This window comes from Nerophis lumbriciformis, linkage group LG37 (assembly GCF_033978685.3).
Source record: "Nerophis lumbriciformis linkage group LG37, RoL_Nlum_v2.1, whole genome shotgun sequence".
Classification (NCBI taxonomy): domain Eukaryota; kingdom Metazoa; phylum Chordata; class Actinopteri; order Syngnathiformes; family Syngnathidae; genus Nerophis; species Nerophis lumbriciformis.
In genome coordinates this window covers 15,617,501-15,629,664 of record NC_084584.2, presented here as the reverse complement: position 1 = coordinate 15,629,664, position 12,164 = coordinate 15,617,501, and the positions used below count along the sequence as shown (strand labels likewise).

General features: G+C 43.1%; 1 protein-coding gene across 1 annotated transcript in view; it reads left to right on the top strand.

Annotated features, from left to right (window-relative positions):
* Positions 1-4,820: 4,820 nt before the first annotated feature.
* cica (capicua transcriptional repressor a) overlaps positions 4,821-12,164 on the top strand; it is a 132,551-nt gene continuing 125,207 nt past the window's right edge. Inside the window, exon 1 of the mRNA XM_061930988.1 lies at positions 4,821-4,900. The gene's annotated coding sequence lies outside the window, so the exon portion shown is untranslated. The remainder of the gene's footprint in view (positions 4,901-12,164) is intronic.

Below are 12,164 nucleotides of genomic sequence, written 5' to 3'. Positions count from 1 at the left end.
TCCTTAGAGATAGGGTGAGAAGCTCTGCCACCCGGGAGGAGCTCAAAGTAAAGCCGCTGCTCCTCCACATGGAGAGGAGCCAGATGAGGTGGTTCGGGCATCTGCTCAGGATGCCGCCCGAACGCCTCCCTAAGGAGGTGTTTAGGGCACGTCCGACCGGTAGGAGGCCACGGGGAAAACCCAGGACACGTTGCGAAGACTATGTCTACCGGCTGGCCTGGGAACGCCTCGGGATCCCCCGGGAGTAGCTGGACGAAGTGGCTGGGGACAGGGAAGTCTGAGCTTCTCTGCTGCCCCCGCGACCTCACCTCGGCTGAGCGGAAGAAAATGAATGGATGGATGGATGTTGGCGGTGATCTTCCAGGTTTATGAACTGTAGAGTAAGATGGATTTGACGTTTGAGTTGAAGATGTGCAGTTTGGTCTTGAATGATATGTTTTTTGCTTTCCAGATTTTATTTAAGATAATGAATGTGGTCCTTGCTTTGCCAATTCTGGCACTAACATCCACCTCCGTTCCTCCGTCCACAGCAACAATGCTTCCGAGGTATGTAAAGGTGGCAACCTCGTCTAACTGGTTATGATTAGGGCTGCAACTAACGGTTAATTTGATAATCGATTAATCTGTCGATTATTACTTTGATTAATCGATTAATAATCGGATAAAATAGAAAAACTACATTTCTATCCTTTCCAGTATTTTATTGAAAAAAAACAGCATACTGGCACCATACTTATTTTGATTATTGTTTCTCAGCTGTTTGTACATGTTGCAGTTTATAAATAAAGGTTTATTAAAAAAAAATGCCTCTGCGCATGTGCATAGCATAGATCCAACGAATCGATGATTAAATTAATTGCCAACTATTTTTATCATCGATTTTAATCGATTAGTTGTTTCAGCCCTAGTTATGATCCATGTTTATTGGGGAGTTGTTTTTGTTGTTGATACGCATTAACTTTGTTTTTGTTGTGTTGATATTGAGTCCAAGCGAAGCAGCTGTTTCCAGTTTGCATGATTTCTCCTGTATGTGTTTTTGTGTGTGTGCTAGGAGTGCGAAATCATTAGCAAAATCCAAGTCTTCCAACTGCTCGGTCAGGCTCCACTGTACGCCGGTTCGGTTATTGCTTGTTGTTTGTGTCATGGTCCGGTCTATACAGAGGATGAACAGGAAGGGCGAGAGCATGCATCCCTGCCGCACCCCAGTTAGGACCTCGAAGGGCTCCGACAGGCAGCCTTCATGGAGGACACGACACTGCATCCCTCGGTAGGTGTTCTTGATAAGGTTATTATTATAAATATGGTGTCCAGTTATCTTGTTTGCACATACAAAACCCCAACACCAGTGAAGTTGACACGTTGTGTAAATGGTAAATAAAAACAGAATACAATGATTTGCTAATCCCTTTCAACTTATATTCAATTGAATAGACTGCAAAGACAAGATATTTCATGTTGGAACTGAGAAACTTCATTTTTGTTTGCAAATAATCATTTACTTAGAATTTAATGGCAGCAACACATTGCAAAAAAGTTGTCACAGGGGCATATTCACCACTGTGTTACATGGCCTTTCCTTTGAACAACACTCAGTAAACGTTTGGGAACTGAGGAGACCATTTTTTCAAGCTTTTCAGGTGGAATTCTTTCCCATTCTTGATGTACAGCTTAAGTTGTTCAACAGTCCAGGGTCTCCATTGTGGTATTTTAGGCTTCATAATGCGCCACACATTTTCAATGGGAGACAGGTCTGGACTACAGGCAGGCCAGTCTAGTAACCACACTCTTTTACTATGAAGCCACGTTGATGTAACACGTGGCTTGGCATTGTCTTGCTGAAATAAGCAGGGGCGTCCATGAAAAAGACATATGTTGCTCCAAAACCTGTATGTACCTTTCAGCATTAATGGCGCCTTCACAGATGTGTAAGTTACCCATGCCTTGGGCACTAATACACCCCCAATACATCACAGATGCTGGCTTTTGAACTTTGCGCCTAGAACAATCCGGATGGTTCTTTTCCTCTTTGGTCCGGAGGACACGACGTCCACAGTTTCCAAAAACAATTTGAAATATAAACTCGTCAGACCACAGAACACACATCAGTCCATCTTAGATGAGCTCGGCCCCAGCGAAGCCGGCGGCGTTTCTGGGTGTTGTTGATAAATGGCTTTCGCTTTTGCATAGTACAGTTTTAACTTGCACTTACAGATGCAGCGACAAACTGTAGTTACTGACAGTGGTGTTCTGAAGTGTTCTTGAGCCCATGTGGTGATATCCTTTACACACTGATGTCACTTTTTGATGCAGTACCGCCTAAGGGATCGAAGGTCACAGGCATTTAATGTTGGTGTTCAGCCTTGCTGCTTACGTGCAGTGATTTCTCCACATTATTTGAACCATTTGATTATATTATGGACCGTAGATGGTAAAACCCCTAAATTCCTTGCAATGACTGGTACAACCATGAGTCTTCTTGGGAATGATGCAAAATGTTTTTCACACCTGGCTTTGGGGATCCTCTCCAGTTCTGTCAGGTTGGATGGTGGACAGCCATTTTCAGGCCTCTCCAAAGATGCTCAATTGGGTTTAGAGCTGTGGCTGGGCCAGTTAAGATTGGTCTCAGAGTTGTTCCGAAGCCACCCCTTTGTTATTTTAGCTGTGTGCTTAGGGTCGTTGTCTTTTTGGAGGGCGAACCTTCGGCCCAGTCTGAGGTCCTGAGCACTCCGGAGTAGGTTTTCTTCCAGGATATCTCTGTACTTTGCCGCATTCATCTTTCCTTCATTTGCAACCAGTCGTCCTGTGCCTGCAGCTGAAAAACACCCCCATAGCATGATGCTGCCACCACTATGTTTAACTGTTGGGATCGTATTGGGCAGGTTGATGAGCAGTGCCTGGTTTTATCCACACATACCGCTTACAATTAATGCCAAAAAGTTCAATCTTGGTCTCATCAGACCAGAGAATCTTATTTCTCATAGTCTGGGAGTCTTTCATGTATTTTTTGGCAAACTCTATGCGGGCTTTCATATGTCTTGCACTGAGGAGGGGCACCCGTCGGGCCACTCTGCCATAAAGCCCCGACTCGTGGAGGGCTGCAGTGATAATGACTTTGTGGACCTTTCTCCCATCTTCCTATTGGAGCTCAGCCACACAGGGTATCCTCGGGGCATACTTGCCAACCCTCCCGGATTTTCCGGGAGACTCCCGCATATCAGAGCCTCTCCCGAAAACCTCCCGGGACAAATTTTCTCCCGAAAATCTCCTGAAATTCAGGCGGAGCTGGAGGCCACACCCCCTCCAGCTCCATGCGGACCTGAGTGAGGACAGCCTGTTCCCACAATATAAACAGCATGCCTGCCCAATCACGTTATAACTGTAGAATGATCGAGGGCGAGTTCTTGGTTTCGTATGTGGGTTTATTGTTAAGCAGTTTCATTAACGTCCTCCCAGCGTGGTAACAACACACAACAACAGCAGTCACGTTTTCGTCTACCGTAAAGCAGTTCGTCTGCCGTAAACAGCAATGTTGTGACACTCTTAAACAGGACAATACTGCCATCTACTGTACATGCATATGTGACAATAACATCTACGGCTTTTAGAGAGTGCAGTGCACAACAAAGAGACGATGCAGAAGAACGAGGAAGATACAGCCGTGGCGACGCCAACGACGAGTAAGATAAAGAAATACGCTTGTAAGTTCCAAGCCGCAGCTGCGATTGGACCTGGATAGCCTCCGGGAAGAAGTAGTGGACTACCAAGTTCTTGGCAGTGAAGATCTTCCTCAGGAAGCAAAGATTGACCGGTTTTGGGCCATGCTAGGGAGGGATGGAAGATTCCAGACTCTAGTGCATTTGATGAAAGCACTTTTGTGCGTGCCACACAGCAATGCATCATCAGAGAGGGTGTTCAGCATGGTTAGAAAAATAGTGACAGAGAATAGAACAAGGATGGACAATTCAACCCTTAACTCAACAATGAGAAGATGAGTGTTATGTGTAAATAAATGAACACTGAAATTTAAGTATTTATTTTATTTAAATATATATATATACTGTATGTATATATATATATATATATATACTGTATATATATATATATATATATATATATATAATAAAATAAATATATATATATATATATAGCTAGAATTCTCTGAAAGTCAAGTATTTTGCATATATATATATATATATATATATATATATATATATATATATATATATATATATATATATATATGTATGTATATTTATATATGTATATATATGAACTACTTGACTTGGTGAATTCTAGCTGTAAATATACTCCTCCCCTCTTAACCACGTCCCCGCACCCAACCACGCCCCCCGCCCGACCATTGCACAATTTGGATTAGTCAATTGAATCAAGAGAGATCTCATCTTCAAAGTCAGTAGAAAAGACATTAAGGATCCATGTGAAGTGGGTCTTAAATTGTGTTCATAATGGTCTTAAAAAGTCCTAACTTTGACTTGTTGAAACCTGCAGAGACTCAGTGATCTTTGGGTTTCTCTTTATCTCTCTCACCAAGGCTCTTCTCCCACGATTGCTCAGTCTAGGAAGAGTTATGGTGGTCCCAAACGTCTTCAAATAAAGGATTACGGAGGCCACTGTGCTCCTTGGAACCGTGATTGCTGCAGAAATTAGTTTGCAACCTTGGCCAGATATGTGCCTTGCACAATTCTCTCTCTGAACTCTTTGGGCAGCTCCTTTGACCTCATGATTCTCATTTGCTCTGACATGCACTGTGAGCTATAAGGTCTTACATACACAGGTGTGTGCTTTTCATAATCAGGTCCAATCAGTTTCATGAAACACAGCTGGACTCCAGTCAAGGAGCAGAACCATCTCAAGAAGGATCAGAAGAAATGGACAGCATGTGAGTTAAATATGAGTGTCACAGCAAAGGCTCTGAATAATTATCACCATAGACCCAATAGTTCAGGAACTTTCGGTTCCTGTAGAAGTGTGTGGTTTGTGTTTCCACCGCATATCACAGTTCAGGTAGTTTATACAAACCAGGCTGGCGTATGGAGGAGTGGTTTAGTATATTTATACACTGATACCATGTAGACAGACAATATCAGGTTACAAAGCAATAATATACAACACTATGATTTTAAAAAATGTTTTACCTAATTGTTCATTAAAAGTTGGGCTTTTGTCCGCAATGAAAGTCAGTAAGTTGTCCTCTCAGTAAATGACGATTTCATGAGGGTCAGGCGATTCCTTTGGTCCGTTTCATCTGTAAATAAACACTGACATTTATTATTTATTATATTGTTATTTACAGATAAACACTGACATGTATTATTTACAAATTGTTATAAAGCTGATTTTATATATATATATATATATATATATATATATATATATATATATATATATATATATATATATATATATATATATATTACTATAAATGGCAGATATTATCTGTAAATAACAATATATAAATAATAAAGGTCAGAGTTTATCTGTAAATAATATATAAATAATAAAGGTCAGTGTTTATCTGTAAATAATATATAATAATAAATGTCAGTGTTTATCTGTAAATAATGTATAAATAATAAATGTCAGAGTTTATCTGTAAATAATACTATATGAATAGTAAATGTCAGAGTTTATCTCTAAATAATACTATATAAATAGTAAATGTCAGAGTTTATCTCTAAATAACAATATATAAATAATAAAGGTCAGTGTTTATCTGTAAATAACAATATATAAATAATGAAGGTCAGTGTTTATCTGTAAATAATATATAAATAATACATATCAGTTTATCTGTAAATAATATATAAATAATAAATGTCAGTGTTTATCTGTAAATAATAATATATACATAACAAATGTCAGTGTTTATCTGTAAATAACAATATATAAATAGTAAATGTCAGTGTTTATCTGTAAATATATAAATAATAATATATAAAAAGTAAATGTCAGTTTATCTGTAAATAACAATATATAAATAATAAATGTCAGTGTTTATGTTACGGCTCAGGCTCCTGCCAACGCCGCTCATCCGTCTGTGCGCACCTCGGGACACGCCCACTGGTGCGCACATCCAGGGACGCGCCGCGCGCGTCTCCGCCCTGCTGCAGCCACCAGCTGCAATCACTCGCTGGCAATCTGCACACCTGCGACTGATCAGAGCGAGATCAATAAAGGACCAGTGGACCCAAGGATCGTCGCGGGAACTTAGCTTTCTCATGGTGTACCGTAAGCCTTATGCGCTCTTACTATATTCGTGTTTCCTCTCCGTGCCTTGATTTGTCCCTTGTCTTCTCCCGTGTCCCCGCAGTACCCTCCGTCGCCTGCGTCTCAATTTCCCCTGGATCTCCCTCTGGACTCCGACTGCTTCCTTCGTTCCTCGACCTCTTGCTCGCCCCTGGATTCTGACGCCTCGCTCTCGCCCCGGATCAGCTGCCTGCCCCCTGGACTTCCGCGTATCTCGTTCAACACGTTGGTAACACTCACTTCAGTTAAATTCTACACATAGTCTTACACCATTCCCTTTTGTATTCTAGTTCACACTCCATTTCCTTAGTTTAGTAATATTGTTTATTATTATTTATATATATATATATATGTTGACTATATATATATATAATAAATAATTGTATATACCGCCCCCTGGTGTCTGTTTGCCGTCACCCCCTCTCAGTAAACACAACAGTAAGTTCCCGCCAAAATTATTAAAGGACCTGACGGCACAGTTCCTTAGCCCCGCCCCCAGTGACTTTAGTTCCGCCCCCTGTGATTTTTTTTTTCTCTTTTTTCTGCCTCTTGCCCCATTCACCATGTCTTTTTCTTTTTTTTCGCTCCACACCGGAGGAGTTTTCTTGTCCTGCCAAACTGTCATGGAAAGGCATGTTTAGCAGTGATGTGAGCAAGGAGGAATTTACCCGTCGCCTGGACACCCTCCTCCCACCCATAGTGACTGTTCCTCAGCCAGAGAGAAGCGTCTGGCATCCGCTTTCGGAGAGGGGGGGTAGTACTGGTGGCTGTGCTGATGGGGTGGCGCAGCTGCACCAAGACAGGCTACCCTCTGCCAGACTAATTCCACCTGTCTTCCGCTTTTCCCAGCCGCAACCACCAGTTCCCTGGCTAGCCTCCGAGCTAGCACCAGCCCCCTGGCTAGCGTCTGAGCTAGCACCTGTCCCCTGGCTAGCGTCTGAGCTAGCACCTGTCCCCTGGCTAGCGTCTGAGCTAGCACCTGTCCCCGAGCTAGCGTCTGAGCTAGCACCTGTCCCCGAGCTAGCACTTGTCCCTCGGCTAGCGTCCGAGCTAGCACCTGTCTCTCGGCTAGCGTCCGAGCTAGCACCTGTCCCTCGGCTAGCGTCCGAGCTAGCACCTGTCCCTCGGCTAGCGTCCGAACTAGCACCTGTCCCTCGGCTAGCGTCCGAGCTAGCACCTGTCCCTCGGCTAGCGTCCGAGCTAGCACCTGTCCCTCGGCTAGCGTCCGAGCTAGCACCTGTCCCTCGGCTAGCGTCCGAGCTAGCACCTGTCCCTCGGCTAGCGTCCGAGCTAGCACCTGTCCCTCGGCTAGCGTCCGAGCTAGCACCTGTCCCTCGGCTAGCGTCCGAGCTAGCACCTGTCCCTCGGCTAGCGTCCGAGCTAGCACCTGTCCCTCGGCTAGCGTCCGAGCTAGCACCTGTCCCTCGGCTAGCGTCCGAGCTAGCACCAGCCCCTCGGCTAGCGTCCGAGCTAGCACCAGCCCCTCGGCTAGCGTCCGAGCTAGCACCAGCCCCTCGGCTAGCGTCCGAGCTAGCACCAGCCCCTCGGCTAGTCTCCGAGCTAGCACCAGTCCCCAGGCTGGCCCCCACGTCTCCACCAGCTCCCAGGCTGGCCCCCACGTCTCCACCAGCTCCCAGGCTGGCCCCCACGTCTCCACCAGCTCCCAGGCTGGCCCCCACGTCTCCACCAGCTCCCAGGCTGGCCCCCACGTCTCCACCAGCTCCCAGGCTGGCCCCCACGTCTCCACCAGCTCCCAGGCTGGCCTCGACTCCAGCACCTCGGCCTGCTCCGCCGACTCCAGCACCTCGGCCTGCTCCGCCGACTCCAGCACCTCGGCCTGCTCCGCCGACTCCAGCACCTCGGCCTGCTCCGCCGACTCCAGCACCTCGGCCTGCTCCGCCGACTCCAGCACCTCGGCCTGCTCCGCCGACTCCAGCACCTCGGCCTGCTCCGCCGACTCCAGCACCTCGGCCTGCTCCGCCGACTCCAGCACCTCGGCCTGCTCCGCCGACTCCAGCACCTCGGCCAGCTCCTCAGCTGCCCTCCTCGTCTCCGGCTTTGATGTCCGCCGCTTCCACGCCTTTGACGTCTGCCGCTTCCACGGCGCCGATGACGTCTGCCGCTTCCACGGCGCCGATGACGTCTGCCGCTTCCACGGCGCCGATGACGTCTGCCGCTTCCACGGCGCCGATGACGTCTGCCGCTTCCACGCCGCCGATGACGTCTGCCGCTTCCACGCCGCCGATGACGTCTGCCGCTTCCACGCCGCCGATGACGTCTGCCGCTTCCACGCCGCCGATGACGTCTGCCGCTTCCACGCCGCCGATGACGTCTTCCTCCACGCCTGCCTCGCCGATGACGTCTTCCTCCACGCCTGCCTCGCCGATGACGTCTTCCTCCACGCCTGCCTCGCCGATGTCATATCCTCGTTTCCGGCGAGACGCACCATGGCGCCAATCACGTCCGCCTTCCCGACGGCCAAGATGGTGGCCGTCCCTTGGTCGCCGGCTTCAGCGGCGTTCTTCTCGCCGCCGCCATCAGACTCGTCCTCGGTGGATTCGGGGACACTGGGGCCGGCGACCCACCACCAGTTCTCCCCTCCACCCTCCCTTGTTTCGTGAGTATGTTGGACATCTGGAATCTGTCCATAGGGGGGGGATACTGTTACGGCTCAGGCTCCTGCCAACGCCGCTCATCCGTCTGTGCGCACCTCGGGACACGCCCACTGGTGCGCACATCCAGGGACGCGCCGCGCGCGTCTCCGCCCTGCTGCAGCCACCAGCTGCAATCACTCGCTGGCAATCTGCACACCTGCGACTGATCAGAGCGAGATCAATAAAGGACCAGTGGACCCAAGGATCGTCGCGGGAACTTAGCTTTCTCATGGTGTACCGTAAGCCTTATGCGCTCTTACTATATTCGTGTTTCCTCTCCGTGCCTTGATTTGTCCCTTGTCTTCTCCCGTGTCCCCGCAGTACCCTCCGTCGCCTGCGTCTCAATTTCCCCTGGATCTCCCTCTGGACTCCGACTGCTTCCTTCGTTCCTCGACCTCTTGCTCGCCCCTGGATTCTGACGCCTCGCTCTCGCCCCGGATCAGCTGCCTGCCCCCTGGACTTCCGCGTATCTCGTTCAACACGTTGGTAACACTCACTTCAGTTAAATTCTACACATAGTCTTACACCATTCCCTTTTGTATTCTAGTTCACACTCCATTTCCTTAGTTTAGTAATATTGTTTATTATTATTTATATATATATATATATGTTGACTATATATATATATAATAAATAATTGTATATACCGCCCCCTGGTGTCTGTTTGCCGTCACCCCCTCTCAGTAAACACAACAGTTTATCTGTAAATAACAATATATAGATAATAAATGTCACAGTTTATCTGTAAATAATATATAAATAATAAATGTCAGAGTTTATCTGTAAATAATAATATATAAATAGTAAATGTCAGTTTATCTGTAAATAACAATATATAGATAATAAATGTCAGTGTTTTTCTGTAAATAACAATATATAAATAATAAATGTCAGTGTTTAGCTGTAAATAACAACATATAAATAATAAAGGTCAGTGTTTATCTGTAAATGATATATAGATAAATGTCACTGTTTATCTGTAAATAATATATAAATAATAAATGTCAGAGTTTATCTGTAAATAATAATATATAAAAAGTAAATGTCAGTTTATCTGTAAATAAAAAATATATAAATAATAAATGTCAGTGTTTATCTGTAAATAATATATAAATAATAAAGGTCAGTGTTTATCTGTAAATGATATGTAGATAATAAATGTCACTGTTTATCTGTAAATAATATATAAATAATAAATGTCAGAGTTTATCTGTAATTAATAATATATAAATAGTAAATGTCAGTTTATCTGTAAATAACAATATATAAATAATAAATGTCAGTGTTTATCTGTAAATAACAATATATAGATAATAAATGTCACTGTTTATCTGTAAATAATATATAAATAATACATGTTAGAGTTTATCTGTAAATAATATATAAATAATACATGTTAGCGTTTATCTGTAAATAATAATATATAAATAGTAAATGTCAGTTTATCTGTAAATAACAATATATAAATAATGTCAGTGTTTAGCTGTAAATAACAATATATAAATAATAAAGGTCATTATTTATCTGTAAATGATATATAGATAATAAATGTCACTGTTTATCTGTAAATAATATATAAATAATAAATGTCAGAGTTTATCTGTAAATAATAATATATAAAAAGTAAATGTCAGTTTATCTGTAAATAACAATATATAAATAATAAATGTCAGTCTTTATCTGTGAATAACAATATATAAATAATAAAGGTCAGTGTTTATCTGTAAATGCAATATAGATAATAAATGTCACTGTTTATCTGTAAATAATATATAAATAATAAATGTCAGTTTATCTGTAAGTAATAATATATAAATAGTAAATGTCAGTTTATCTGTAAATAATAATATATAAATAATAAATGTCAGTGTTTTTCTGTAAATATGTAAATAATAAATGTCAGTGTGTATCTGTAAATAACAATATATAAATAATGCCAGTTTTTATCTGTAAATTACAATATATAAATGTCAGTGTTTATCTGTAAATAACAATATATAAATGTCAGTTCATTTGTAATTAACAATATATAAATAATGTCAGAGTTGATCTGTAAATATATACACAATAAATGTTAGGGTTTATCCGTAAATAACAATATATAAATAATAAATGTCAGTGTTTATCTGACGCAGACAACACAAACACATTGCTTTAGCGTTAGCATGTTAGCATTAGCATTCTGTTGACTGGGGTTGAGGCTAATAACTACACAAATGGAGTGTCACTGACTACTTTTACAACATGTAATAAAGTAAATAGTTAATTTTTGATGTTATTTACCTTCGTTCCACTCGTGTACTGTCCCCTTTATTTCACATTTACCCAAGAAAGTCCGAGTAGTAAGCAGCTCAGGTCGTTGCTTCGAGCCCGGCTTCACACTCCTCTGTAAATACGTTTAAAAGAGTCCGTCCACTTCTGGTAGCTTCAAGTATTGAAATTAAGTTTGTAAAAAAAATAATAAACTGCATATAGTCTAAAGATTACAGCTGAGTAAAAACACTGCAAGATAGTTCCACTGATCAGCGTTCTTCAGCACAAAGATGCCCCGCAAAAGTTCCTGCATGTTGAAAGTTCCTTTCGTTCTACTTTCTCTCCGTTGTCAAGTTTGTTGTAATACAAATACACACAAAAAATGGGAAGTAAACAAGTCATCTCAAATTCTGTAATGTTTTCATCAAAAAATATAAGTTTTAGGAGCGCCCCCCAACTGTGTTCAACCAATCGGCATTAGACAGCACAGCCCGCCCTGGAAAGGTTCTGGGAATCTTCCCAAAAGTCCCACCTAGCTGGCAGGAACCCTGAAAAGTTCCTGAAGAACTAAATCTACCCAGGTAGTTTTGGGTGTTAACACATGGGATGGGAAATGGGAAAGTTTCTGTGGTGGAAAAGGGCCTCATTTAATATTTCAGTTCTTGTTTTTTAATACATTTATACACTTCTGTTTTGTGTCAAGATGGGGTGCTGAGTGTACATTATTAGGAATAAAATTAACTTTTTTTTGTGATTTTGGCAAATGGCTGCAAAGAAACAAAAAGTGAAACATTTAAAGGAGTCTGAATATTTTCAGTTCCCACATCCTTCTACTACCACCTTTACTACTTAGGCGCCCCCTGCTGGTAAAGTCCAACATTGCAGCTCATGTGTTAAAATATGAACATTTGAACACAGTCCTACTGGTGATTTAAAAGTAGAGGGTACTTATGTCAATGTTGCTAAGATAATTGGCCACCTGTTTTGTAG